Raw genomic sequence first — 26,637 nt, forward strand, 5'->3', positions numbered from 1 at the left:
ACATTGTGCTTTCCCTAATACATAGATGGCTGAGAGACAATTTTTCTCTTGAGAGCTGAGACTCTTAACTCTGGTGAATGGCAGTTAGATCTCCCCAAATTTTCAAAATGCCCACATCTCTTATATCCTTGATGACTTGCTAATTTCTTTACAATCAGATTGGTTCTCAGTCATCGAAACTATCAGGTTTAAATGTGATTGGTTTTCAGTATGTCAAGGCTTGGCATTAAATTGATTGGCTAAATTTGAAAAGACTTGTTTGCTTGGTAAAAATGCTGCTTAGCTGTTTGATACAAAATGTTTCACTTTGGGTTCTGTTTGTGCACCTGTACTTTAAACTGCTGTTCAGATATCCATTTTAACTCTGAGCCACCAAACAAAAATCTTTTCAAGGGACCATGCAATGCATTTCCCCCCCATTCGATTTTTTACACAAACTTTTGCTTTCTACCTGGCACTTCATGAGTACCCTACACAACTTTGTAACACTTGAGTGAGGGTTGTTTGAGGTAATTTGTTTCGATTCCTCTTTATCTTGGAGCCTATCTAGTGATTAGTGGTAGAGAATACACCGTGAGGTATAGATACAAAAGCATTTATTGTATGATGAGAATGTTTGATCAGGCATAAGCACTTGGACCTTCGGGAGATGGTGCAGGTACAGTTGCTCCCACTGAAAGCTAGTGGAGCAATGCTTGCCTCCACTCACAGATTGAGTGTAATGTCAGTAGAATGGGTGGATCCAATGTTATGTTAATATTAACCTTTTGGAGCCAATACTTGATGCAACAGTGGATTCATGAGTAATCAGGTGGTTGGAAGAACAGTCAGGTTGTCTCGGGTGAGCGGGTAGTTGAGTTGGTTGGGAGGGTGCATGAGGCAGTTACATTTTAGTGGGCGGTTTCGGGTTGGGTCAGGGGATAAGGCCAAGTGGTGGTCAGTTCAGCTCAGGAGGGCAGTCAGTTCCCGGTTGGGTAAATATGATTTGCAGTATAGCTCAATGGTCAGGATGTTAGTTGGGTTTTTTGGGGCGGGATCTCTAGGTTTGGTAAGTGCACAGTGAAAATTACCTGGATTAAGTTCGCAAGGTTGACTACCAGGTTTAAAACAGGCAAAAAAATTATTCACAAAATTACACAATGAAACACGAAGAACAGAAAAAAGAACCCCTACAGAACTCAGTTTCAGAAAACTAGACTTAACTATCTTGTTCCGAATATACACAACAGTCCCAGTAAGCAAACCCCCTTTAAAACACAATACAAAAAAGGGTCAGATGCTTACAGGTTGAAGTTAGGAGGGCAGAAGAGAGTCCAGAACTCCCAACCAGTTCTGGACTGAACTGAACTGCTCAGCTCAGCTAGAGAGCTGACCACTCCCCTTTCATTCTACAGGTCACTTCTAAAACATGACCACTTTGGCCTGAAGTCTCATCTGTTTACATTTAAACAAAAAGGCCTCTCAAAATCCTTTTCATTTCTGTACCAAAACAGACTGATTGGAGCCCCTCCTGGATTATTATTCCTCTGAAAAAAATCACGGACATAGTAACCTTGAGCCAACGAACAGCTTTTAGGAAAAATAAAAGACTAGCTTTGTGACATTACTGATTGACAGGAGATATCACAGAGTGAGAGAGCATCAATTCTAAAATAGTGGAACTGAAATTAGTGTGGATCTCACAGCCGTTCCTGAGATTTCAGGCTTATTTCTAGATTTCTTTCTAGATTTCTTGAAGTTATTACATTTTAGTAGTACCAGACTTTTTTTTTGATTCATTTTTAGTTCTTTTCAACTCAGAATTGAAAAAAAAAGCCAAAAAATAAAAAAAAAAACCCATATGTGATTTTTTTTCAAATAGAGTTTTGTTAATAGACATTTTTTTGATTCTTCAGAAGTGAGTTAAGGTTAAGTTAGGACATCGAATAGAATAGACTATCCTTTATTGTCACTTGTACCCCAGTTCAGATGTAAAGGAATACAGTGAAAAGTTATTACAATGGCTGCCTTTTACTGGCACCAAATTAGGTACAAGTATCTAGGTACAAATCATTCAGAGTAAAGAAAAAGTCTTGTTGCACAAAAAGAGAATTAAAATAAAAGCAGTAGCATTATAAGATTGGTGCAGAACGTTGACTGACCACAGTGAAATTCTTCAGAAATCTGAGCTCATTAGGTTCACTTTCTGAAAGCAATTGCATATGAAGAACCCATATAATCCCTGTTCCAGGTGAAAGACCAAGATTGAGACCTGGAACTCCCCCCACCACCACCAAAAAAAGGGAAGATCAGTGGATCCAGTAATGTTATCTGCAAAATTACAAAAAGGTCTGTACAAAATAGCACAAAAACAAAAAAAAAACACATTAAGCAACCATTGAGTTTAATAACTGAGGTTTCTATGTGCAGAATTCGGAAGGAAGACCTGTTTATTCCACTTGAACACCAGTTCTGCTCCTTTCCTGGAAACTTGTGGCTCGAGTCACCATTATTCTCCTTTGGTGAAAAGTTGACCTTCATTGTCAGGTGTATAATGCCAAGTGTTTGTTCCTGTGCAAAAGACAATGATTCATCTCTCTCTCTCTCTCCAGCAATACAAGCTGAAGCTACCCGCTACTTTGTTAACTCAGACATGCCCAGATTATAGTGAGTGAATCATATTCTGCATTGTGTTGTTTACAGTGCACGGACAGCATCCTCCCTCCATGTGGGAGAGATTACAAGGCCATTGTCTGAAAGTTCAGGTAATTACATTACAATATGAGACAAAAAAAGTGACCTTGAGCTAACATCAGCGTGTCCTTGTGTCACTGACATTGACAATACTGTACAGCTGTTCACCAAGAAATTATAGTTGGAATGATTCCATCATTTTTCAATGGAGCAAGGGATGGAGAGTTATCCCAGTGTGAATATATATTTCAACAACCCTAGCTCTGAATACATTTCGTCTGTTCTTGATAAAGTGGAGGATGAGAAAAAAAAATGTTAAGCCTGCAAAGTTGGCATTATTATACAATAAAATCCATCGTATGCACATGAGAAAAACATAACATTAATCCTGACTGTTCCCGGAGTAGATCGATCTAAAATTCAATACCCGCTGTGCGTTTTAGACTCAGCAGTGCATAGACTGATGACACAGACAACTTAATAAGAGACAGAGAGCTTTCAAACCCGGCCAAGAGCAAGGGTTGGTTAATATTAAAGCAGTCTATTCCTCTGGGATTATCAGTTTCAGCAAATGACTATCTGGCATCAGTCATTCCTTTCAATGCTTACCTGTTGAAAAGCTATGAAGGACAACAATATCTTGAATGCTGCTGACTTGATTATTCCCATAAAACTGAAGCTAAAGCAATATTCTTGCACAAAAGTGATTTTGGACTGTCTTCTGACATGTCACAGTCACCGACGTTCACCCCCCCTCCACTTCACAGTTGGACTAACTGTAGATTTTATCATCTGTTACATTGCAGAGATTGAATTTAGGCTGGTGCTTTGTGCACTCTTGATGTCTGCTTGCAGATCCATCCTCAGGAGGTGCCCTCCCTGTGGTAAATCACATGGTGTCCCTCCAGTCCTGTACATTGATTCTCCAGATTTCCCTGCATTCCATGAATGAATGTTTTGGAGTTTACAGATTTAAATTTGCTGTGGTTACCGTTCACTACAATAATTCCAAGAAGCTCCTTTGCATTAATGACGCTTTGCTGCTTTCAACCTAAACTGGACATAAAACAAATGGTGCCACGCTCATGCATTTGTAGGTCATCTCTGCCCTGGCATCCAGTGCCTCCCAGTTCCCTATGGTCCCAGTGCATGGAGCCCCCCCCCCCCCCCCCCCCACAATCACCATTGCACGTTGTCTGGGCTGGTCTCCACAATTGCCCTCCACTAGGCATGGTTCGGCCTGAACGCTCAACACTGCTTCCTACTATCTGACCTGAGTGCTGACTTGACTCAGACCATCGTCAATAAAGACAGTTTTCCACTCATAAAAGGAAAAGAAATGTAATAAATCTTATCATCATCTGAAGAAATGTTTCAGTCAGATGCTGAAGTTGAGAGAAAATAGTTAACAATCTATTTGAATAAAATTAGAACAATCTTTCTAACCTTTATATAAACCTCTTTGTATTTCAACTGATGTGCCACCCACCAAATAACACAGCAAAACTGAAACTATTAGTTAGCAGACGATCCAAGCCCTAGTGACCCAGGCAGGCTCTGCTGATAATTATCCAAGTGCTACCATGTGATCCAAGCTTTAAGGCATCTATTTGCCCCACTGTTAAGAAGCTAAATCAGGCTGGGCACAGGTTTTGAGTTTGGACTGATGCTTTGTTCAACACTACATTACACTCTCTGACAAGAGTGCTGACTAAGTTAACATCATCCTTTATGAAGACATTGTGCCACAGATAATTATACCTTAAAGAAAAAAAGTAACAAAGAACTTTTGTCTTGATGAATGCTCGCTTGTACTTTCTCCTTTCATAATAATAAACTTTTGTCCTTGCACCTTATTTGATGTGGTGCCAGGTCAGTCACTCCTGTGAGACCTTCGCATAACCCTCACAGATGCACCACAGAATGACACCAGTTACACTGATCTTTTCATTTACTCGGGATAGAGCGTTTTGAGCTGCTGGCGCCAGGCAACAACAAAAACAGAAGAGTGTAGGTCCTCACGTGGGTTCATTTGGATTGCCCCTAACAATACCCTCCATGATAATCCAGACTGAGTTCAAGGTTTAGGTGAGGGGGTAGCTAATTGGTATGGGTCATGTCGCCATTGGCAGCTCCTTCCACTGGATTTGAACCTCTGCTGCCCACTGATTCATCATGTTGAGGTGTTGCCCATTGACCTCACCTCCACCCTGACCAGCCTACCTGTATAACAATCGATTCTGGTTTAAGATTCCTGGCTGGGATCCCACTGGTGAACTTGCCACACACTTCCTGCAGAAGCTGGCTTGGCCTTCACCTACTGGGTCAAGTTGCCAAGCAGCAATTTCCAAATAAGCTCCAGATGCTGAGTCTCTGAACCTGGGGTGGATCTGCTGCTTGTCCACCATTTACATTTTACACTACCGAGTTTCTTTTCCTTAGAAATTAATGATCTCCTGAAATGAATTGGAACTTGATACCAGTTTCCTTTTCAGTTTTCTTGGGAGATGTTTCACCTGCACTTCTGGCTCAAGACTGGGTGGACCACTGCAGAATTTCAGGGACAAAGTATCATGACTTCAGGGGCAAGGTGACTATCTCTTAAAATTTAGAAAAAAGCAACAGATTACAAACGTAATTATTTGAACACAATATGTCTAAGATGTGATAAAGCGCTGTATAAATGCAAGGCTTTCTTTCAAATTGCTTGTACTGTGGACAATTAAATTCACAACTGGGACTAAAATATCTTCATAACTGTTGAGTTTATTTCCTTTTGGGCAATTTGATGGTATTTATGTATATTGAGCTACAAAGGTGCCTGCGAGTCTATTTGTGATGTCATTATGCCAGAGATGATATGTGGCTTTTTACCAAAAAAAACAGTTTTGCCAAACATCTTCTTCAACGAAGTGAGTGGCTGTTTAGCACAGAGTCACAGGCATTCTAGGTTAATCATTTAATGCTCATTAATAAAATCATGGAGATTTGAAAGTTCTTTCTTTTTATAATGTCTCCTGGGGGTTTTAATTTACAGTCAGCTGATTGAGCCTCGCAAGAGAAATTTTGCAATTCTTATAGCTACAGGGTTTCCTGAATCGACAAACATAAAGTCTGATTTCCACAGGTGCTGAGTGTGTTTCTATGCTAAGAAAGCAAGAGGTAATATTCTGCAGAAACACTCACTGGTTATAAACAAGGGAGCTGTAATGAGTATGGCTGCGAGCAATGAAATATCCAACCTCAGTTCCAGTATCATAGGTTAGCACAGAAGCTGCTTTAATTTTGGTTTCATCATTTATAGAATTGTTTTGGGCTCAGTTTTGGGCTCTTGGATCTCTGCGAACAATGTGGGGTAGGCTTTCAACAGTTTTGGAGACATATGATCATCACAGCATCGAAGCAATCCATTCAGTCCATTGGGGTTCATGTTAGATCTCTGATAAATAATCTATCCAGTCCCATTCTTCTGTTCAATCCCATTGCTGTACAGTTTTATTTCTCCCAAGTGTCCATCCAGTTTCCTTTGGAAAGCATTCATTGTTCCTCTTGCATCACATTCGAAACCAGGCCATCATCACTTGTGTAAAAGGTTCTTCGTCACATTCCTCAAACTGTACTTTTGTCCAAAACTCTAACCCTGTGTCCCCAAGTCTTTGTATCATCAGCAAATTTAAACAATTTTGTCTACCTATCTCAAACTGTCATAATCTTGAACACCTCTCTCAAATCTCCCTTCCAATTGGCTCTGCTCCAATGGCAATTCTTTCAACCAAACCTTGGAGCTAAAGTGCCTCGTCTCTGAAACCATTCTGATTAACCACACACATTGGCATATCACAAGGATATTCACATTCTTCATAAAGTGTGATGAGCAGCACTGGACCCAGTTCTCTGATTGTAGTCTAATCAAAGCTTCATAAATGTTTAGCATAACACCCCTGCTTTTATACTCAACACTTTGAATTATGAAGCCAAAGATCTCAAGTGGTTTTCTAACTTCTCTCTTAATATCGCAGATGGAGAATCATGGCTGCAAGAGCTGTTCCATTTTTTGAGGTATTTTCAGCTTTGGAGCTGATTTCCTCAAATTCTAGGAGCAGTAAATTCTGTTTTGTAAGTTGTTGCATTGCTTTCGAACTTTAGGGAAAAGAAGATTAAAACAACGGCACTTTAAAAACGGAGGAAGGGAGACAAAGGCAGTGACCATATGTTGGGAAGTGAATCAAATGGAGAAAGGAACATCAGAGTTTGTCTAAGAAAAGTAAACCAGCAGCAAGCTTCACAGCTGACCTTGGAGAAACCTGGGTGGAGAGATCACAGCAGGGGAGCAGCTAACTGGCTAGACGCTTTTTGTGAACCTACAATAGTGAGTAGAGTGGGTTCTTTTTGATTCTATTGAAATCTGTCTCTTGATTAAACTTTAAAAACATAAAACTTAGGTACCTCATTAGCCTGGAGCAGTATTTTTAGAGCAGTAAGACTGAGCTATTTTCTGGGTCTGTAGATTGTTAAGGTGAAGAGATGGTCTTTAGTAGAGTGATGTGCTCTTCCTGTCCGATGGGAGGGATTGGGGGAGTTTCCATGTTATTCATGATTATGTCTGCAGGAAGTGCACTTGATTGCGAATCCTATCGGATCACATGGATCGGTTGGAGTGGCAGTTAGAGGCAATGAGGAATTTACAGGAGCTAGGGGATGTGATGGATGGGATTACAGGAAGGGGAAAACATCGCAGATACAGTCAGGTCGATGGGTTACTTCCAGAAAATGTAGAAGAGGGAGGCAGGTAGTGCAGGAGTCTCCTGTGGCTATCTCCATCTCAAACATGTATGCTGTTTTGGAAAATGTAGGGGGTGATGGACTCTCAGGGGAGTGTTGCACTAACAGCCAGGTTTCTGGTACTGAGACTGGCTCTAATGGAACGAGGGGTATTCCACAAGCAATTGATTGTGATAGGGGACTAGTCAGCGGCACAGTCAGTTCTGCGGCCGACAGTGAGAATCAGAATGGTGTGCTGCCCACTCGTGTCATGATGAAGGATATCTCGGAGACAATACAGAATATTCGCAAAGGGGAGAGGACTAGCAGGACTAGAGGACTACACATTGGAACTAATGATATAGGAAGAGATAAGGACGAGATTCTGAGGAGAGAAAATAGGAAGTTAGGTAGGAATTTAAAAAGGACGTCCTCATGGGTAGTAACATCTGGATTACTCCTGGTGCCATGAGCTAGTGAAGGTAGGAATAGGAGGATAGATCACCTTATTGGGATTGTACAATAGACACCCCCAGAAGTCAGCAGGAATTTGAGAAACAAATTTGTAAGGAAATCTCGGTTATCTGTGAGAATAATAGGGTGGTAATGGAAGGGGATTTTAACTTTCCAAACATAGACTGGGACTGCAAGGGCTTGGATGGAGAGAAACTTGTTAAATGTGCACAAGAAAATTTTCTGTTTCAGTTTGTGAATGTACCTACTAAAGGAGATGTAAAACTTGATTTATTATTAGGAAATAAGGCAAGGCAGGTGACTGAGGTGTCAGTGGGGGAGCACTTTGGGGCCAGCGATCATATTTCTTTTAATTTTAAAATAATGATAGGGTAGGACACTCCAGATCTAAAAGTAAAAGTTAAAGTGCTAAATTTGAAGAAGGCCAATTTTGATTATCTTAGTCAAAAACTTTCAAAAATTGATTGGGGGTAGATGTTCAAAGGCAGTGGAAAGGCTGGAAAATGGGAAGCCTTCAAAAATGAGATAATGAGAGTCCAGAAACAGTATGTTGCAGTTAGGGTGAAAGGAAAGGCTGGTAGGGAATGCTGGATGACTAGAATTGAGGGTTTGGTCAAGAAAAAGAAGGAAGCATATGTCAGATTTAAACAGCAGAGATTGAGTGAATCCCTAGAAACGCATAAAGGCAGTAGGATTACACTTAAGAGGGAAATCAGGAAGGCAAAAAAGAGGGCATGAAATAGCTTTGGCCAATAGGGTTAAGGAGAATCCAAAGGGTTTTTACAAATACATTAAGGACAAAAAAGTAACAAGGGAGAGAATATGACCCCTACTGATCAGCAAGGCCAACTATGTGTGGAACTGCAGGAGATGTGTGAGATACTAAATGAGTATTTTGCATCAGTGTTTACTGTGAAGATGGATATGGAAGGTATAGAACATTGAGAAATAAATAAAGACATCTTCTAAATGTCCGGATGTCTGCTGGATGTCTTAAAATGCATAAAAGTGGATAGAAAGTAGCTCACTATCTCGGCGGAGCAGGTAATGGCTGTCTGGTGGTGTTTTTTTAAGTCACGAGTATAGTCCAGTTATTGTTTTTTAACGGCTAAAATTTAAAGTTTTTTTTAAGCGCCTAGCGGACCCGGAAGCTGGTGTCGCGCTAGCTTACCTGGGAAGGTTTTTTTTCTTATAAAAGCGCGCAGGCGAGGAACCCGAGGCACTACAGGGGTAGAGCCTCCCACCCGCCCTCCTCCTCTAACCTAATAATAAGACCCGTTGTGGTAAGCAGGTAAGTGCTGCATTTTGCTTGTTTGTTTCTTTAGATCTAGTTTTTAAAGTTTACCTTTTAGAGGGATGGCAGCGAAGGCAGTGCAATGTTTCTCTTGCAACATATATGAGGTGAGGGAAGCCATTAGCGTCCCTGCTGATTACACTTGCAAGAAGTGCACCCATCTCCAGCTCCTCCAAGACCGTGTTAGGGAACTGGAGCTGGAGTTGGATGAACTGCGGATCATTCGGGAGGCAGAGGTGGTCATAGATCAGAGCTTTAGGGAAGTAGTTACTCCGAAAGTTATAGAGAGATGGTTGACAGTGAGGGGGAGTGGGAGGAAGCAGCATGTGCAGGGACCCCCTGCAGTCATTCCCCTCAAGAACAAGTATACCGTTTTGGATACTTGTGGAGGGACGACTTACCAGGGGTAAGCAACGAGGTTCAGGCCTCTGGCACGGAGCCTGTCCCCGTTGCTCAGAAGGGAAGGGTGGAGAAAGGTAGAGCGATAGTTATTGGGGACTCAATAGTGAGGGGCACAGATAGGCGGTTTTGCGGGGGCGACAGAGACTCACAATTGGTATGTTGCCTCCCAGGTGCAATGGTACGTGATGTCTCTGATCGTGTTTTCGGGGTCCTTAAGGGGGAGGGGGAGCAGCCCCAGATCGTGGTCCACGTTGGCACCAACGACATAGGTAGGAAGAGGGGTGAGGATGTTAGGCAGGCTTTCAGGGAGCTAGGTTGGAAGCTCAGAGATAGAACGAACAGAGTTGTTGTCTCTGGTTTGTTACCCGTGCCACGTGATAGAGAATCTAGGAATAGGGAGAGAGAACAGTTAAATGCGTGGCTACAGGGATGGTGCAGGAGGGAGGGATTCCGGTTTCTGGACAACTGTGGTTCTTTCTGGGGAAGGTGGGACCTCTATAAACAGGATGGTCTACACCTGAACCTGAGGGACACTAGTATCCTTGGGGGGAGGTTTGCTAGTGCTCTTTGGGAGGGTTTAAACTAACTCTGCAGGGGCATGGAAACTGGACTGTAGCTTTAGGGTACAGGACTTTGAGGTTAGGAACAAGGCATCGATCTCGAAGGAGATGCCTGTAAACAGGAAGGTGGCTTGAAGTGTGTATACTTCAATGCCAGAAGTATAAGAAATAAGGTAGGTGAACTTGCAGCGTGGGTTGGTACCTGGGACTTCGATGTTGTGGCCATTACAGAGACATGGGTAGAACAGGGACAGGAATGGCTGTTGCAGGTTCCAGAGTTTAAATGTTTTAGCAGGGTCAGAGATGGGGGTAAAAGAGGGGGAGGTGTGGCATTGCTTGTCAAGGATAGTATTACAGCGGTGGAAAGGATGATGGAGGAAGACTTGCCATCTGAGGTAGTTTGGGCTGAGGTTAGAAATAGGAAAGGTGAGGTCACCCTGTTAGAAGTTTTCTACAGGCCTCCTAATAGTCCGAGAGAAGTAGAGGAAAGTATTGCGAGGATGATTCAGGAGAAGAGCGAAAGTAGCAGGGTGGTTGTTATGGGGGACTTTAACTTCCCAGATATTGACTGGGAAAGCTATAGCTCGAGTTCGTTAGATGGGTCGGTGTTTGTCCAATGTGTGCAGGAGGGTTTCCTGACACAATATGTAGACAGGCAACAAGAGGTGAGGCTATACTGGATTTGGTTCTAGGCCAGGTGTTAGACTTGGAGGTAGGTGAGCACTTCGGGGACAGTGACCACAACTCGGTGAGTTTTACTCTAGTGATGGAGAGGGATAAGTGTGCACTACAGGGCAAGAGTTATAGCTGGGGGCAGGGAAATTATGATGCGGTGAGGCATGACTTAGGATGCGTGGATTGGAAAAATAGGCTTCAAGAGAAGAACACAAATGATATGTGGAGATTGTTCAAGGAACAGCTATTGGGTGTCCTTGATAAGTATGTACCAGTCAGGCAGGGAGTAAAGGGTCTTGTGAGGGAGCCATGGTTTAGTAAGGAATTGGAATCCCTTGTGAAAAGGAAGAGGGCAGCCTATGTAAAGATGAGGCGTGAAGGTTCAGTTGGGGCGATTGAGAGTTATAAGGTAGCCAGGAAGGATCTAAAGAGAGAGCTAAGAGCAGCGAGAAGGGGACATGAAAAGTCCTTAGTTGGTAGGATTAGGGAAAACGCAAAGGCTTTCTATAGGTATGTCAGGAATAAAAGGATGACTAGGGTAGGTATCGGTCCAGTCAAGGATAGTAGTTGGCGTGGAGGCAGATGAGATTGGAGAGAGACTAAATCAATACTTTTCATCAGTATTCACTCAGGAACAGGACACTGTTGCTGATGTGAATATTGAGTCACAAGTGATTAGAATGGTTGGCCTTGAGGTATGTAGGGAAGAGGTCTGGGGAATATTGGAAAGGATGAAAATAGATAAGTCCCCTGGGCCTGATGGCATTTATCCTAGGAACCTCTGGGAAGCTAGGGAGGAGATAGCAGAGCCATTGGCCTTGATTTTTATGTCGTCGTTGTCTACGGGAATAGTGCCAGAAGACTGGAGGATAGCGAATGTGGTCCCCTTGTTCAAGAAGGGGAGTAGGGATAGCCCTAGTAAATATAGGCCAGTGAGTCTCACTTCTGTTGTGGGCAAAGTCTTAGAGCGAATTGTAAGGGATAGGATTTATGAACATCTGGATAGGAATAATGTGATCAAGGATAGTCAGCATGTTTTTGTGAAGGGCAGGTCGTGCCTCACAAACCTTATTGAGTTCTTTGAGAAGGTGACCAAGGAAGTGGACGAGGGTAAAGCAGTAGATGTGGTGTATATGGATTTTAGCAAGGCATTTGATAAGGTTCCCCATGGTAGGCTAATGCAAAAACTACGGAGGTATGGCATTGAGGGTGAATTAGAGGTTTGGATTAGGAATTGGCTGGCTGGAAGGAGACAGAGGGTAGTAGTTGATGGTATAGGTTCATCTTGGAGTGCAATCACTAGCGGTGTTCCACAAGGATCTGTTTTGGGACCATTACTGTTTGTCATTTTTATAAATGACCGAGAGGAGGGGCTTGAAAGCTGGGTGAGCAAGTTTGCAGATGACACGAAAGTCGGTGGAGTTGTGGACAGCGAAGAAGGATGTGGCAGGTTACAGCGGGATATAGATAAGTTGCAGAGCTGGGCAGAAAGGTGGCAAATGGAGTTCAATGTAGCTAAGTGTAAAGTCATTCACTTTGGTAGGAGTAACAAGAAGATGGATTACTGGGCTAATGGTAGGCTACTTGGTAGTGTGGATGAGCAGAGGGATCTTGGTGTCCATGTACACAGATCTCTGAAAGTTGCCACCCAGATAAATAGTGCTGTGAAGAAGGTATATGGCATACTGGGCTTTATTGGTAGAGGAATGGAGTTCCGGAGTCCTGAGGTCATGTTGCAGTTGTATAAGACTCTGGTGCAGCCTCATCTGGAGTATTGTGTGCAGTTTTGGTCGCCATACTATAGGAAGGATGTGGAGGCATTGGAACGAATGCAGAGGAGGTTTACCAGGATGTTGCCTGGCATGGTAGGAAGATCGTATGAGGAAAGGCTGAGGCACTTGGGGCTGTTCTCATTGGAGAAAAGAAGGTTTAGGGGAGATTGGATAGAGGTGTACAAGATGATTAGGGGTTTAGATAGGGTTGACAGTGAGAACCTTTTACCGCTAATGGAGTCAGCTGTTACTAGGGGACACAGCCTTAAATTAAGGGGTGGTAGGTATAGGACAGATGTTAGGGGTAGATTCTTTACTCAGAGGGTTGTGAGTTCATGGAATGCCCTGCCAGTAGCAGTGGTGGACTCTCCCTCTTTATGGTCATTTAAGCGGGCATTGGATAAGCATATGGAGGTTATTGGGCTAGTGTAGGTTAGGTAGGCTTTGGTCGGCTCAACATTGAGGGCCGAAGGGCCTGTACTGTGCTGTATTTTTCTATGTTCTATGTTCTATGTTCTATAAATCCCTGGGACCTCATCAGGTGTTCATTTGAACGCTGTGGGAAGTAAGGGAAGTGATTGCTGGGCCCCTTACTGAGATATTTGTATCGTCAATAGCCATAAGTGAGGTGCCGGAAGACTGGAGGTTGGCTAATGTGGTGTCACTATTTAAGAAAGGTAGTAAGGAAAAGCCAGGGAACTATAGACTGATGAGCCTGACATCGGTGGTGGGCAAGTTGTTGGAGGGAATCCTGAGGGACAGGATTTACATGCATTTAGAAAAGCAGGGGCTGATTAGGATAGTCAGCATGTGCATGGGAAATCATATCTCACTAACTTGATGGAGTTTTGTGAAGAAGTAATGAAAAGGATCATTGATGACAGAGTGGTGAACATAAATACAGGGGGAAGTACTCATTTGAATATGGAACAGGCTCGAAGGTAGAAGACAGAGAATGGTAGTAGAGGGTTCCTTTTCAGAATGGATGCCAGTTACTGTGAGGTTTGCCACAATGATCGATGTTGGGTCCACTGCTTTTTGTCATTTATATAAATTTATTTGGATGCGAACATAGAAGGTATAGTTAGTAAGTTTGCAGATGACACTAAAATTGTGGGTGTTGTGGAACGCGAAGATGATTACCTTAGAGTACAATGGGATCTTGATCAGATGGGCCGATGGGCCAAGGATTGGCAGATGGAGTTTAATTTAGATAAATGTGAGGCATAGTAATTTGGAAAGGCAAATCAGGGCAGGACTTATGCACTTAATAGGAAGGTCCTGGGGATTGTTGCTGAACAAAGAGACCTTGGAGTGCAGGTTCATAGTTCCTTGAAAGTGGAATCGCAGGGAGACAGGATAGTGAAGAAGACATTTGGTATGCTTTCCTTTATTGATCAAAGCATTGAGTACAGGAGTTGGGAGGTTATGTTGCGACTGTACAGGATGTTGGTAAGATCACTTCTGGAATATTGTGTGCAATTCTGGTCTCTTTCCTATCAGAAGGATGTTGTGAAACTTGAAAGGGTTCAGAAAAGTTTTGCAAGAATGTTGTCAGGGTTGGAGTATTTGAATTATAGGGAGAGTCTGATTAAGCTGGGGCTGTTTTCCCTGGAGGGTTGGAGGCTGAGGGATGACCTTATAGAGGTTTATAAAATCATGAGGGGCATGGATAGGCTAAATAGACAAGGTTTTTTCCCTGGAGTGGGGCAGTCCAGAACTAAGGGCATAGCTTTAAGATGAGAGGGGAAAGATATAAAAGGGACTTAAGAGGCAACTTTTTCACACAGAGGGTGGCGCATGTATGGAATGAGCTGCCAGAGGACATGATGGAGGCTGGTACAATTACAGTATTTAAAATACATCTTAATGGGTATTTATAGGGTTATGGACCAAGTGCTGGCAAATGGGACTAGATTTATTTCGGATATCTGGTCTGCATGGACGCGTTGGACCGAAGCAACTATTTCCGTGCTGTCTCTCTGTGTGACTCTATGACTCTCTGTCCTGCCACCTTCACAGACTAATGCACATGAACATCATGAGTGTCTCTATCACTGTACACTCCTTATAAATTCTTGATTATGTATATTACCTCTCCCAATGTCTTCTGTCAAACTGCACTTCTCTGTAAATCCCACTTGCTAATTCTGCTGGCCTACCAATTGTAATTGACTGGTGTTATCCTCACTATCTTGCCTCCTAGCTTGGTATCATTGGCATATCTTTAAGTTTTCCTCTGTTTTCCAAAATCCAATTAAAGTATTTCTATTCCTAATCCTTAAGTCATAAGTTTATTAACCAGATCATTATGTGGTACTTGTCCAATGTCTACTTAAAATCCAAAACGTACAACAATCACCTCACTAAAATTCTCTACAACTTTATCAAAAAACTCAATAATTTAACTGGATTAACCACGCTCCATTTGCCTTTCACAAACTCATACTGGCTCCATGTCATTAAGTCAACTCTCTCCAAATGCCAAACAACATTTTTTTTCAGATTATTGCTTCTAAAACTTACCATCACCAATATCAACCTGACCTACCTATAGTTACCAGGATTGTCCTTACAAGCCTTTGCAAAGAAGGATGTCACATTTGTGACTCTCCAGTGTTTTGCACCTCCCCCATATCTAAAGAATGATATGGAGATGCCAGAGTTGGACTGGGACAAGATCAAAAATCAAATGACACTAGATTATAGTCCAATAGGTTTATTTGAAATTGCAAGCTTTCGGAGCTCCGCTCCTACCTCCTAACTGATGAAAGAATCCAACAAGTGCAGCTAGTTTTAAAGTTGTTAAGTTTTTGCTTATAAATACTGTCTTCCACCTCTCTTTCACGCCACACCTGAGGAAGGAGGTGACCTCTGAAAGCTTGCAATTTCAAATAAATCTGTTGGACTATAACCTGGTATCATTTGATGTTTGACCATATCGAAGGACGAGTGTAACATAAGGAAATGCAAGCTGTTCACAATAAAACTTACTAGCACTTGGCAGGTAATCATTCTGGTATTGAACATATTGCTATAAATGCCAGATTTTATAAGATTGCTATCTTTTTGACTAAGAACAATTGAAGAATGATTGGGGTTATGTGACCAGTCCTGAATTCTGCTGATGGCATGTCGCGATAGCTTCTTTCCTAAAGATTACATGTGTGGTAGGGAGGTGGTGGAGGTAGGTATTTTAATGGGAAGAAGGTGCAAGGTCTGTAGACAATAACAAAAATGATTATGATGGACTAACTCCAAGTTCCAGGAACATGGAGAATGTCAGGTTGCAACTGGTTATAGTTTAAATTGGCTACTTAATTCTGAGATGGAATTTATTTGGGGCTAAAGAATAAATAATCAGTGGTTCTACTTGAGTACAAAGTCCACATGATTCATGTTGTCATGGAAATGGGCTTTAAGAGAGGATTGGCACATAGGAAGCCATTGTAGCAATGGATTAGAAGATTCTTCTAAGAGATTCATTCACAGTTCAGTCCCTCCAGATCTGAGAGAGAGGGAACAAAGAGAAGGGCAAAGTTTCCGCTGTACACTACACAGGTGAGGGCCCATGCTCAGATTGGAAAGAGCGAATTCATGAGGATTTGAAAATGAGGCTTGAACCCATTGAGGGGATCCCGAGGAAAGTCTTCACTGTGAAGGACAGCTCCCTGATAGAGAACGTCTTGTAGAACCAAGAGACTCAGGTTCCATCCATGTGACTTGATACACATATGCTCAGTAGCTTTTCTTACAGGCTGCATTTATTCTTATGTGAGATGTGGGCGTTGCTGGTAACAATGTTGCCAATCCCTAACTGATTTGCTCTCTGAGTCATCTCTGAGGACAATTAAAAATCACCAGACTAGGAAAGAGAAAGAGTGGAATAAAACCTTCAGGACATAAGATTCATTTTAGGCTGTTTGTACGAAGTTGAGTGTCTAAAGAACAAATGTATAGTATAAGTGTGAAGTGGGAAATTTTTGTCAGTTTATGTGTTAAAAGAGAAAGGTTCTGATCTGTCATTTAAACTTTACAATGTCTTATGAAAAGTGGTGATTTGTTTAGGTTGCTCTTAATTTGGAAGGCCGAAAGGCCTATTCCTGGGCTGTAAATTTTCTTTATCCTAAAGTTTTCTCTTCAGTAAAAGTTGTAAAACTTCAAATCTTGCATGTGGCCCTTGAAGATAGTCACTGACTTTCATTTGAAACATTATTGGATTCTTTAGAAAACACAACAGAACATCCCACATTCAATTCCATCATGTTGCCAAGCTAATTATTGGGAAGGGATGGTCTTAAATAGTTAGATTGGATTTCTAATTTCCATGGTTCTTAGCCATACTTCCTGCAATGCATAGAGTCAACCATTCGAAGTCTGTGAGAAGATTTGTAGCTCGGGTGCTCGTTGTTGTGGTTCTGTTCGCCGAGCTGGGAATTTGTGTCGCAGACGTTTCGTCCCCTGTCTAGGTGACATCCTCAGTGCTTGGGAGCCTCCGTGAAGCGCCTCTGTGATCTTTCCTCCGGCATTTGTAGTGGTTTGAATCTGCCGCTTCCGGTTGTCAGTCAACATACCGACCACTGCAGCGGACAGCTGGAACTGACAACTGGAAGCGACAGATTCAAACCACTACAAATACCGGAGGAAAGATCACAGAAGTGCTTCACAGGAGGCTCCCAAGCACAGATGATGTCACCTAGACAGGGGACGAAACGTCTGCAACACAAATTCCCAGCTCGGCGAACAGAGCCACAATCATTGGTGTTTTGCAATGTTTGTAATCTATTTCCCAACCCTGTCAATATTAGCATTCATAACTGTCATGATTGATTTTTACTCTTATCAGAGGTTTAACAAGCTTTATTAACCATAAATGTTTACAAGGGAAAGATAGGGATGGTTGTGATAGAGAACGTCTTCTAGAACCCAGAGACTCAGGTTCCATCCATGTGACTTGACACACACATGCTCAGTAGCTTTTCTTACAGGCTGTATTTATTCTTGTGTGAGATGTGGGCATTGCTGGTAACACTGTTGCCAATCCCTAACTGATTTGCTCTCTGATTCATCTCTGAGGACAATTAAAAGCCAACCACGTCAGGACTCACATGTACGTCAGAGAAGGCAGGGACTGCAGATGGGTTTTTATGATGAGTTTTTAGTTATTGCATCAATGGTTACACATTAGAGTAACTTCTTAATTCCAGATTGGTATTGAATTCAAATTTCGCCATCTGTCCTGGTGGGATTCAAGGCCAGAAGATCAGCCTGGGTTCTGGATTACAATGACCTTACTCCACAATAACTGTGGTGCCTCCTCTCAACATTGCTACTGAATCCCATTTAATTGTATACAAGCAGAGACATGAAGACATATCACTGTGAAGGCTGGAGTGACACCAAGGCTCTGCAGTTGCTCAGCTGAGCAGCTTACCACATACTGTTACAGACGGCAGTGCTTTGTTGGAGAATGAGAGCAGTATTTACTGACTGTGGACTAGTGTGACTCTGATGCTTTAATTCTACTTAATTTAACTGCAGGTTGAGGACTGGGGGAGGAAAGAACAACAGAGAGAAAGGAAGTCCAATCACTAAATGGGATGGATCCTACCATCGTGGTGTCAATGTCTCACTACATATTCACTGTGATTTGGTTTATAAACTTGAAGATTTTTCACAGAGCCTGTGCCAAGGTAAATTGTGGGAAATAAATTGTGTGTCTGGCCTGATCACGACAGAAACACACATGGAAACTGTCAACATCTCATGCTGACATTCAAAATCTCCCTCTGTACCACTTGTGTGGCAGAATTTGTTAATTGAAATCATTTTCTGCTTCTGGCAGCTCTCGCTGTCAAGCTAGAAAGTCTCCAAATTCGCCTGTGTATATGCTTTGAGTTTCAGTGATATCACTGGCTCTCAGAGTGACTAATCAGGTTATCATAGGGTGTTTATCAGACATTTTTAGAACAGAATAGAATCAAATAGAATAGAGAAGAAATTTATTGTCATGTGCATTTTTACTTGAAAAATGCAGACATTTGTAAGTCTCCTCTGCATCATTTAGAGAAGTCACATATAAAAATAAAAAATATATAAAATGAAGTTCTTCACATTTCACTTAACGACCCCTGGGCTCATGGGAAGCTGATTTAGGAACGATGGAATACTGTGAAGGGACAGCCAGGACAAGACCACCATTCCTAGACAAGATTGCCTGCCAGTCTGCTGGAATACCTGGCGCTGAAGACAAAGAGCTCTTCCATACCAGGAGACTGCCACACTGGGAGACCCCCACACAAGGAGACTGCCACACTGGGAGACCCCCACACCAGGAGACTCCCACACCCAGAGACCCCCACACCAGGAGACTGCCACACTGGGAGACCCCCACACTAGGAGACTCCCACACTGGGAGACCCCCACACCAGGAGACTGCCACACTGGGAGACCCCCACACCAGGAGACTGCCACACTGGGAGACCCCCACACTAGGAGACTGTCACACTGGGAGACCCCCACACCAGGCGACCCCTACACCAGGAGACCTCCACACCCAGACACCCCCACACCAGGAGACTGCCACACTGGGAGACCCCCACACCAGGAGACTGCCACACTGGGAGACCCCCACACCAGGAGACTGCCACACTGGGAGACACCCACACCAGGAGACTGCCACACTGGGAGACCCCCACACTAGGAGACTGCCACACTGGGAGACCCCCACACCAGGCGACCCCTACACCAGGAGACCTCCACACCCAGACACCCCCACACCAGGAGACTGCCACACTGGGAGACCCCCACACCAGGAGACTGCCACACTGGGAGACACCCACACCAGGAGACTGCCACACTGGGAGACACCCACACCCGGAGACAGCCACACCCAGAGACCCCCACACCAGGAAACCTCCACACCTGGAGACCTCCACACCAGGAGACTGCCACACTGGGAGACCCCCACACCAGGAGACTGCCACACTGGGAGACCCCCACACCAGGAGACTGCCACACTGGGAGACACCCACACCAGGAGACTGCCACACTGGGAGACCCCCACACTAGGAGACTGCCACACTGGGAGACCCCCACACCAGGCGACCCCTACACCAGGAGACCTCCACACCCAGACACCCCCACACCAGGAGACTGCCACACTGGGAGACCCCCACACCAGGAGACTGCCACACTGGGAGACACCCACACCAGGAGACTGCCACACTGGGAGACACCCACACCCGGAGACAGCCACACCCAGAGACCCCCACACCAGGAAACCTCCACACCTGGAGACCTCCACACCAGGAGACTGCCACACTGGGAGACCCCCACACCTAGAGACCACCAAATGAGAGACCCCCACGCCAGGAGACTGCCACACTGAGAGACCCCCACACCCAGAGACCCCCACACCCAGAGACCACCAAACCGGGAGACCCCTACACCAGCAGGCTGCCACACTGGGAGACCCCTACACCAGGAGACTGCCACAGTGGGAGACCCCCACACCCGGAGACCATCAAACCGGGAGACCCCCACACCCAGAGACCACCAAACCACTAGACCTCCACACCCGGAGACCCCCCACACCCAGAGACCACCACACCCGGAGACCCCCACGCCAGGACACCTCCACACCCGGAGACCCCCACACCAGGCGACCCCTACACCAGGAGACCTCCACACCCAGACACCCCCACACCAGGAGACTGCCACACTGGGAGACCCCCACACCAGGAGACTGCCACACTGGGAGACACCCACACCCGGAGACAGCCACACCCAGAGACCCCCACACCAGGAAACCTCCACACCTGGAGACCTCCACACCAGGAGACTGCCACACTGGGAGACCCCCACACCTAGAGACCACCAAACGAGAGACCCCCACGCCAGGAGACTGCCACACTGAGAGACCCCCACACCCAGAGACCCCCACACCCAGAGACCACCAAACCGGGAGACCCCTACACCAGCAGGCTGCCACACTGGGAGACCCCTACACCAGGAGACTGCCACAGTGGGAGACCCCCACACCCGGAGACCATCAAACCGGGAGACCCCCACACCCAGAGACCACCAAACCACTAGACCTCCACACCCGGAGACCCCCCACACCCAGAGACCACCACACCCGGAGACCCCCACGCCAGGACACCTCCACACCCGGAGACCCCCACACCAAGAGACTCCCACACTGGGAGACCTCCACACTGGGAGACCCCCACACCAGGAGACTACCACACCCAGAGACCACCACACCCGGAGACCCCCACAGCAGGAGACTGCCACACCAGGAGACCCCCACACCCAGAGACCACCACATGCAGAGACCCCCACACCAGGAGATTGCCACATCAGGAGACCCCCACGCCCAAAGACCACTATCCTGGGAGACCCCCACACTGGGAGACCTCCACACTGGGAGACCCCCACACTGGGAAACCTCCACACTGGGAGACACCCACACCAGGAGGCCTCCACATTGGGAGACCCCCACACCGGGAAATCTCCACACTGGGCAAAGACCACTTTCTCCTTTGGGCACTCAGTACTAGCTGCAGACCTGGAGCCCTGGCCTAGCTTGCGAGTCTGGGCTGGGGGTGTTAGCCTGCAAGACCCTGGGCTCAGGTGGAGACACGTTCATCTTGTCCCGCCATCATTGCTGCTGCCACTGCCGCTGGAGATTTAAAAGAAATCAAAGTGAAAAGAAAGAGAAAGATCCAAAGTAAAAAGAAGAACAAAAAAAAGAGAAAAAAAGCTGATGGGAGTGGACGATCCCTGGGCTCATCCCCCCTACTCCACCACCATCAAGAGACATCTGTGAATAGAAAACACCAGGCTCTCCCCGGGAATGTCAAAGTACTGCTCAAGGCTTTAATGTGAAGGTTTACAAGGGGATCTTACTGACCACATGTGGCAATTGTTTACAACGTCTTGACCTCACATTTTTATGCACTCCTCCTTCTAAAACACAAAACTAGGATAGGATGTGAGAAATCCCGTATCTTATTCTGACTCCAAGGTTGAAGTGAAGGTGGAATGGAAACCCATTGACAGTCTTCCTCCCATCTAAAGGATGTCTGAGTAGAGTGTTCTTAAACATATGATGACATAAGGATATGACATTAAATCACAGATGACAGCGTATTGTTGACGGGCCCTTCTGCCATCTAGAGTGCTGTACTACTTCCTGGGCTGGATTTCATGGGCCCCTGCCAACTTGGTTTCAGTGGAGAGAACTTCCTGCCCACCCTTGGACCCAACTCCCATAATACACTGGGTGGGCAGGTGGTAGCCTGGCCACTCTCTTTAAGTAAATAATTAAATGCCAATTACGCTTGTTAACAAGACCGGAATAATACATTGCCCATGTCTTAGTACGGTTGACTCAGGGGTGAGGGTGAGCAGCTTGGAGTCTTTATGGAACAATTTTGAAAAGGTGGGCGGCAGTAATGGGTTACTAACTAAGGGTGAGGTACCATTTGCCAATCAGGTAAACTCTCAAAGATACTATCACAGAACCCTTCCTACGCACCTGCAGCGTGAAAACCATACCCTCTCTAAGATGGTCAACTTCATCCTGCCTAACATCCATCACAAGCCTAACTTTGAGATCTATTGATGGAATGGATGGCGTTTCAACAATGTTCAGTTGAGCTGATGGTGCAGAATGGGATAAGTCTCACTCTCTGCCTCATTAGTCCACTCACAGCACACTATAAGCTGCAGGGTGGGATTTTCTCAGTTCATCAGCTGCCCACTGGCTTTCCTTCTTGAGGTTTGTTATGAACCTGACCAAACTCCTTTCAAATATATCAAGGAGATAGCCTAGATCCAAACTTTTATCTAATTTAAAGGCACATGTAAGGTGCTGTGTTCCAGATGCAATTCAATTGCTTACAGTAAACAAAACACATTTTATTCTTACCGCCCATTAAAATGCAAATGAATGAAAGAAGGATTGATATAATTTTAACTCTATCGTAAAACTTAAAGAATAATAGATTATTTAACTACTAAAATAGCAACTGTTCCAGTGTAATATCATCCCATAAACACACACATGGGAAAGGCTGATTCAGATTATCTCACATACAATTTTAGCAGCAATGAGAGAATGAAGCTCTTAGCTGTGGCAAAGAGAGAGAGATGTAGCAGTTTCCACAACCAGCTTCCAAACCTCAACAACTGCTGAAAGTCCCTGGTCCTGTGGAAGCCTGACTCTACCCAGGCTGCTTCTATTGTTCCAACTTTTAAAAAAAACCCAAGACTTCACAAGCTGTTTACTTTACTGGCTTGGAACAGACCACTCAAAACCTCTGTCTCAATGTCTATCCCAACCTCTCTTCATAAAAACACCAGGACAAAATGTCCCTCTTATCGTCACAAACTGAACCATTGGTCAACCCCTCTCTCTCAATTCTTCCTGTCATTTTAATTTAAAATACAAAATAACAATGGACTCCATACTGGGTAAAATACACTAAAAAGTCTCAAAGTAACATAATTTCTGATGAGGCAGCATAGTCCCACACAATTGCAGAAATTTATACTTCCTTAAATACCTCATGTGCAAACATTGCAATTTTGCAAACTTTGTTTTCTCCTCTACAATAACATATCTGATGAAGTGTTGTGAATGGCTGCAGCTAGAATTATGACAAGCTGATATCTCACTGCCCTCTCAATGTAACAATTTCCAACCATCTGTCATAATTGAGGCCATCGTGATTCAGTTTCTATGGAGAAGCAACTGGTGTGCAAAAAGTAAGACAGAGTACTTACAAAATAGTTCTGAATATCAAACAAGTAAAAAAAAACTTAAATCAATTAGCTTTGAGTAATGATGCTATGCCTGTCTGTCTTTATCTGAGGCTGTTGTACAGTCGTATGTGTTCTTTAATACAGCTTTCTTGCAGTTACTTGACAGCCTTGTAGATTGGTAACATGGGAAAATGCTGCTTTCAGGCAGCATCAGGAATGGCCATAACCATTAGACCATAAGACGTAGGAGTGGAGGTAAGGCCATTCAGCCCATTGAGTCCACCCTGCCATTCAATCATGGCTGATTGGCATTTCATTGCCACTTACCCACAGTCTCCCCTTATCCCTTAATTCCTTGCAAGATTAAGAATTTACCAATCTCTGCCTTGAAGACATTTAACATCCCAGCCTCCACTGTGCTTCATGGCAATGAATTCCACAGGCCTACCACTCTCTGGCTGAAGAAATGTCTCCTTATTTCCATTCTAAATTGACCCTCTAATTCTAAGTCTGTGTCCAAGGGTCCTAGTATCCCCGCCTGCCAGAAACAAATTCCCAATGTCTACCCTTTCTAAACCATGCATTATCTTGTAAGTTTCTATTAGATCTCCCCTCAACTGTCTAAACTCTAATGAATACAATCCCAGGATCCTCAGCTGTTCATTGTATGTTAGGCCTACCATACCACATCCGTGTGAATCTCCGCCAGACACGCTCCAGTGCCAGTACGTCCTTCCTGAGGTGTGGGGCCCAAAACTGGTCACAGTATTCTAAATGGGGCCTAACCAGAACTTTATAAAGTCTCAGTAGCGCTTTTACATTCCAGCCCACTTGAGATAAATAACAACTGCCCCCTCCACTCCTCGGATTTTAAATACCACCATTTGCTGTATACATTTGTGCAGAAATGATGATCATTTTGGTAAGGCACAGGGAGGCAACTACGTTTTGTCAGCACTTTCAGAAGAGGAAAAGTTGGAATATTAAAAATGCAGAACCAGTAAAGTAGAAATCATCTCAATCCTGCCTGAGTGAGCAATAAAGAATAGAGTTCTAGGAATCTGCAGAAAGACTGGCATTGGAAGGAAGATAACTCATCCACCTAAAAGGTCAGATTGTAGTCCATTTTCACAAAGCTGATCTAACTTTTCAGTAACCCAATTCATTATGTATCTGACTCAAATGGTATACTTGTAGGAACTATCGTCTTCAAGGCTAGAGAATTTCTGGCTGTGGCGATGCTCCTGATATAAAGTGGTTCAGAGAAACATTGCGGCAAAAAGCCATCCCAGGTGAGGACTGCACCATCATGTACTGAGGCTTATGGACTGCCTTTGTTGTACATCAGGACAATTTAAAAAAGCTTCTTAAACTCTGTTTCTCACTCCAAAGATGCTGTCACACCTGCTGAGTATTTTCAGCACTTTCTGTATTTTTATTTTAGGAAGGCACAGCTGTCAGTTACAATATGTGCTCCATATACGACAACATCTCAGGACTTATGCCTGGTATAAAATAAAGAGAATTGCTTTGACATAGCTTTGTCGAGCATGAATATGGTTTTACATTTCAGTCTTCTTTCTCAGGAACTAATTGATAACATTTGTTTAAAGGAGCTCACCCTATTTCAGAACAGAGATTCTGTTCTGCTCTCCCACACTGGCAAGACAGCAGAAAGGCCAGTTCAAAGTCTGTCAAGTGCTAGCTGCCTGTTAATAATCCTTGCCAACACTGAGTTGCTGATTCACTTGGAAGATTGCATCTCTTTTTCTGTGATAAATCATTACACAGGATGTTTCTGTTCATTGAAGCTCAAGGTCTAATGTTCTCACTCCTGGCTATTGCTGGCTGCCACTCGCAAAGGCAGACAGTTCCCCGGTTGGCCGAATATATCTCATCTTCTTGACATGTTATCCAGGTCTGGCTCCTCTCAGAGTGAGCTCTGCATGTTTGCAGGAAAGTATTGAAGAGGAATTGGCAAATATATTCCACTTAAAGCAAGTTGGCACCACTGTACTGTGCGACTTCAATCACTCAAACCTTTGTATTTGATATGCATACATAGGAATCAGCTTTCATAGGTTGCTACAAGTGACTCATGGAACTGCTCAAACTTAGCTCAAAAAGTATCATTTCAAACTGCAGTATAATATGAGCCATAAACAATGTTTATTATACATAACCTGTGACTCCACAGGCCTTGCTGGGATATAACACAGACATTATACAATTTCTGACCACACTTTCATAATTTCCCAGCTGCAACAGAAATATTTGGCCTACAAGAATAAGATTTTTCACAGTGTGAGGTCTGAGCTGATGAACCAGACATTGTGGTAATAACTGGTGAGTGCATTTTACCCTTGAAGACTAGAATTGAGTAGTGGTCTTTCACTCTGTAAGGTCTTTCACTACTGTATGGAAATAGAACATAGAACATTACAGCGCAGTGCAGGCCCTTCAGTCCTCGATGTTGCGCTGACCTCTGGAACTAATCTGAGGCCCATCTAGCCTACACTGTTCCATTTTCATCTATATGTTTATTCATTGACCATTTAAATGCCCTTAAAGTTGGCAAGTCTACTATTGTTGCAGGCAGGCCATTCCACGCTCCTACTACTCTCTGAATAAAGAAACTGCCTCTGATATCTGTCCTATATCTATCACCCCTCAATTTAAAGCTATGTCCCCTCGTGCTAGCCATCACCATCTGAGGAAAAAGGTTGTCCACCCGATCTAACCCTCTGGTTATTTTATGTGTCTCAATTAAGTCACCTCTTAACCTTCTCCACTCCAACAAAAACATCCTCAAGTCCCTCAGCCTTTCCTCATAAGACGTCCCCTCCATACCAGGGAATATCCTAGTAAATCTCCTCTGAACCCTTTCCAAAGCTTCCACATCCTTGTATAATGCGGTGATCAGAACTGTACGCAATACTCCAAGTGCGGCTGCACTAGAGTTTTGTACAGGTGCACCATGACCTCATGGCTCCAAAACTCAATCCCTCTATCAATAAAAGCTAACCCACCATATTCCTTCTTCACAACCCTATCAACTTAGCTGGCAAATTTCAGGGATCTATGTACATGGACACTGAGATCTCTCTGTTCATCCTCATCCACACTACCAAGAATCTTACCATTAGCCCAGTACTCTTCATTCCTGTTAATCCTTCCATAGTGAATCACCTCACACTTTTCCACATTGCACTCCATTTGCCACCTTTCAGCCCATCTCTACAGCCTTTATATG

The sequence above is a fragment of the Hemiscyllium ocellatum genome, chromosome 3 (assembly GCF_020745735.1).
Source record: "Hemiscyllium ocellatum isolate sHemOce1 chromosome 3, sHemOce1.pat.X.cur, whole genome shotgun sequence".
Classification (NCBI taxonomy): Eukaryota; Metazoa; Chordata; class Chondrichthyes; order Orectolobiformes; family Hemiscylliidae; genus Hemiscyllium; species Hemiscyllium ocellatum.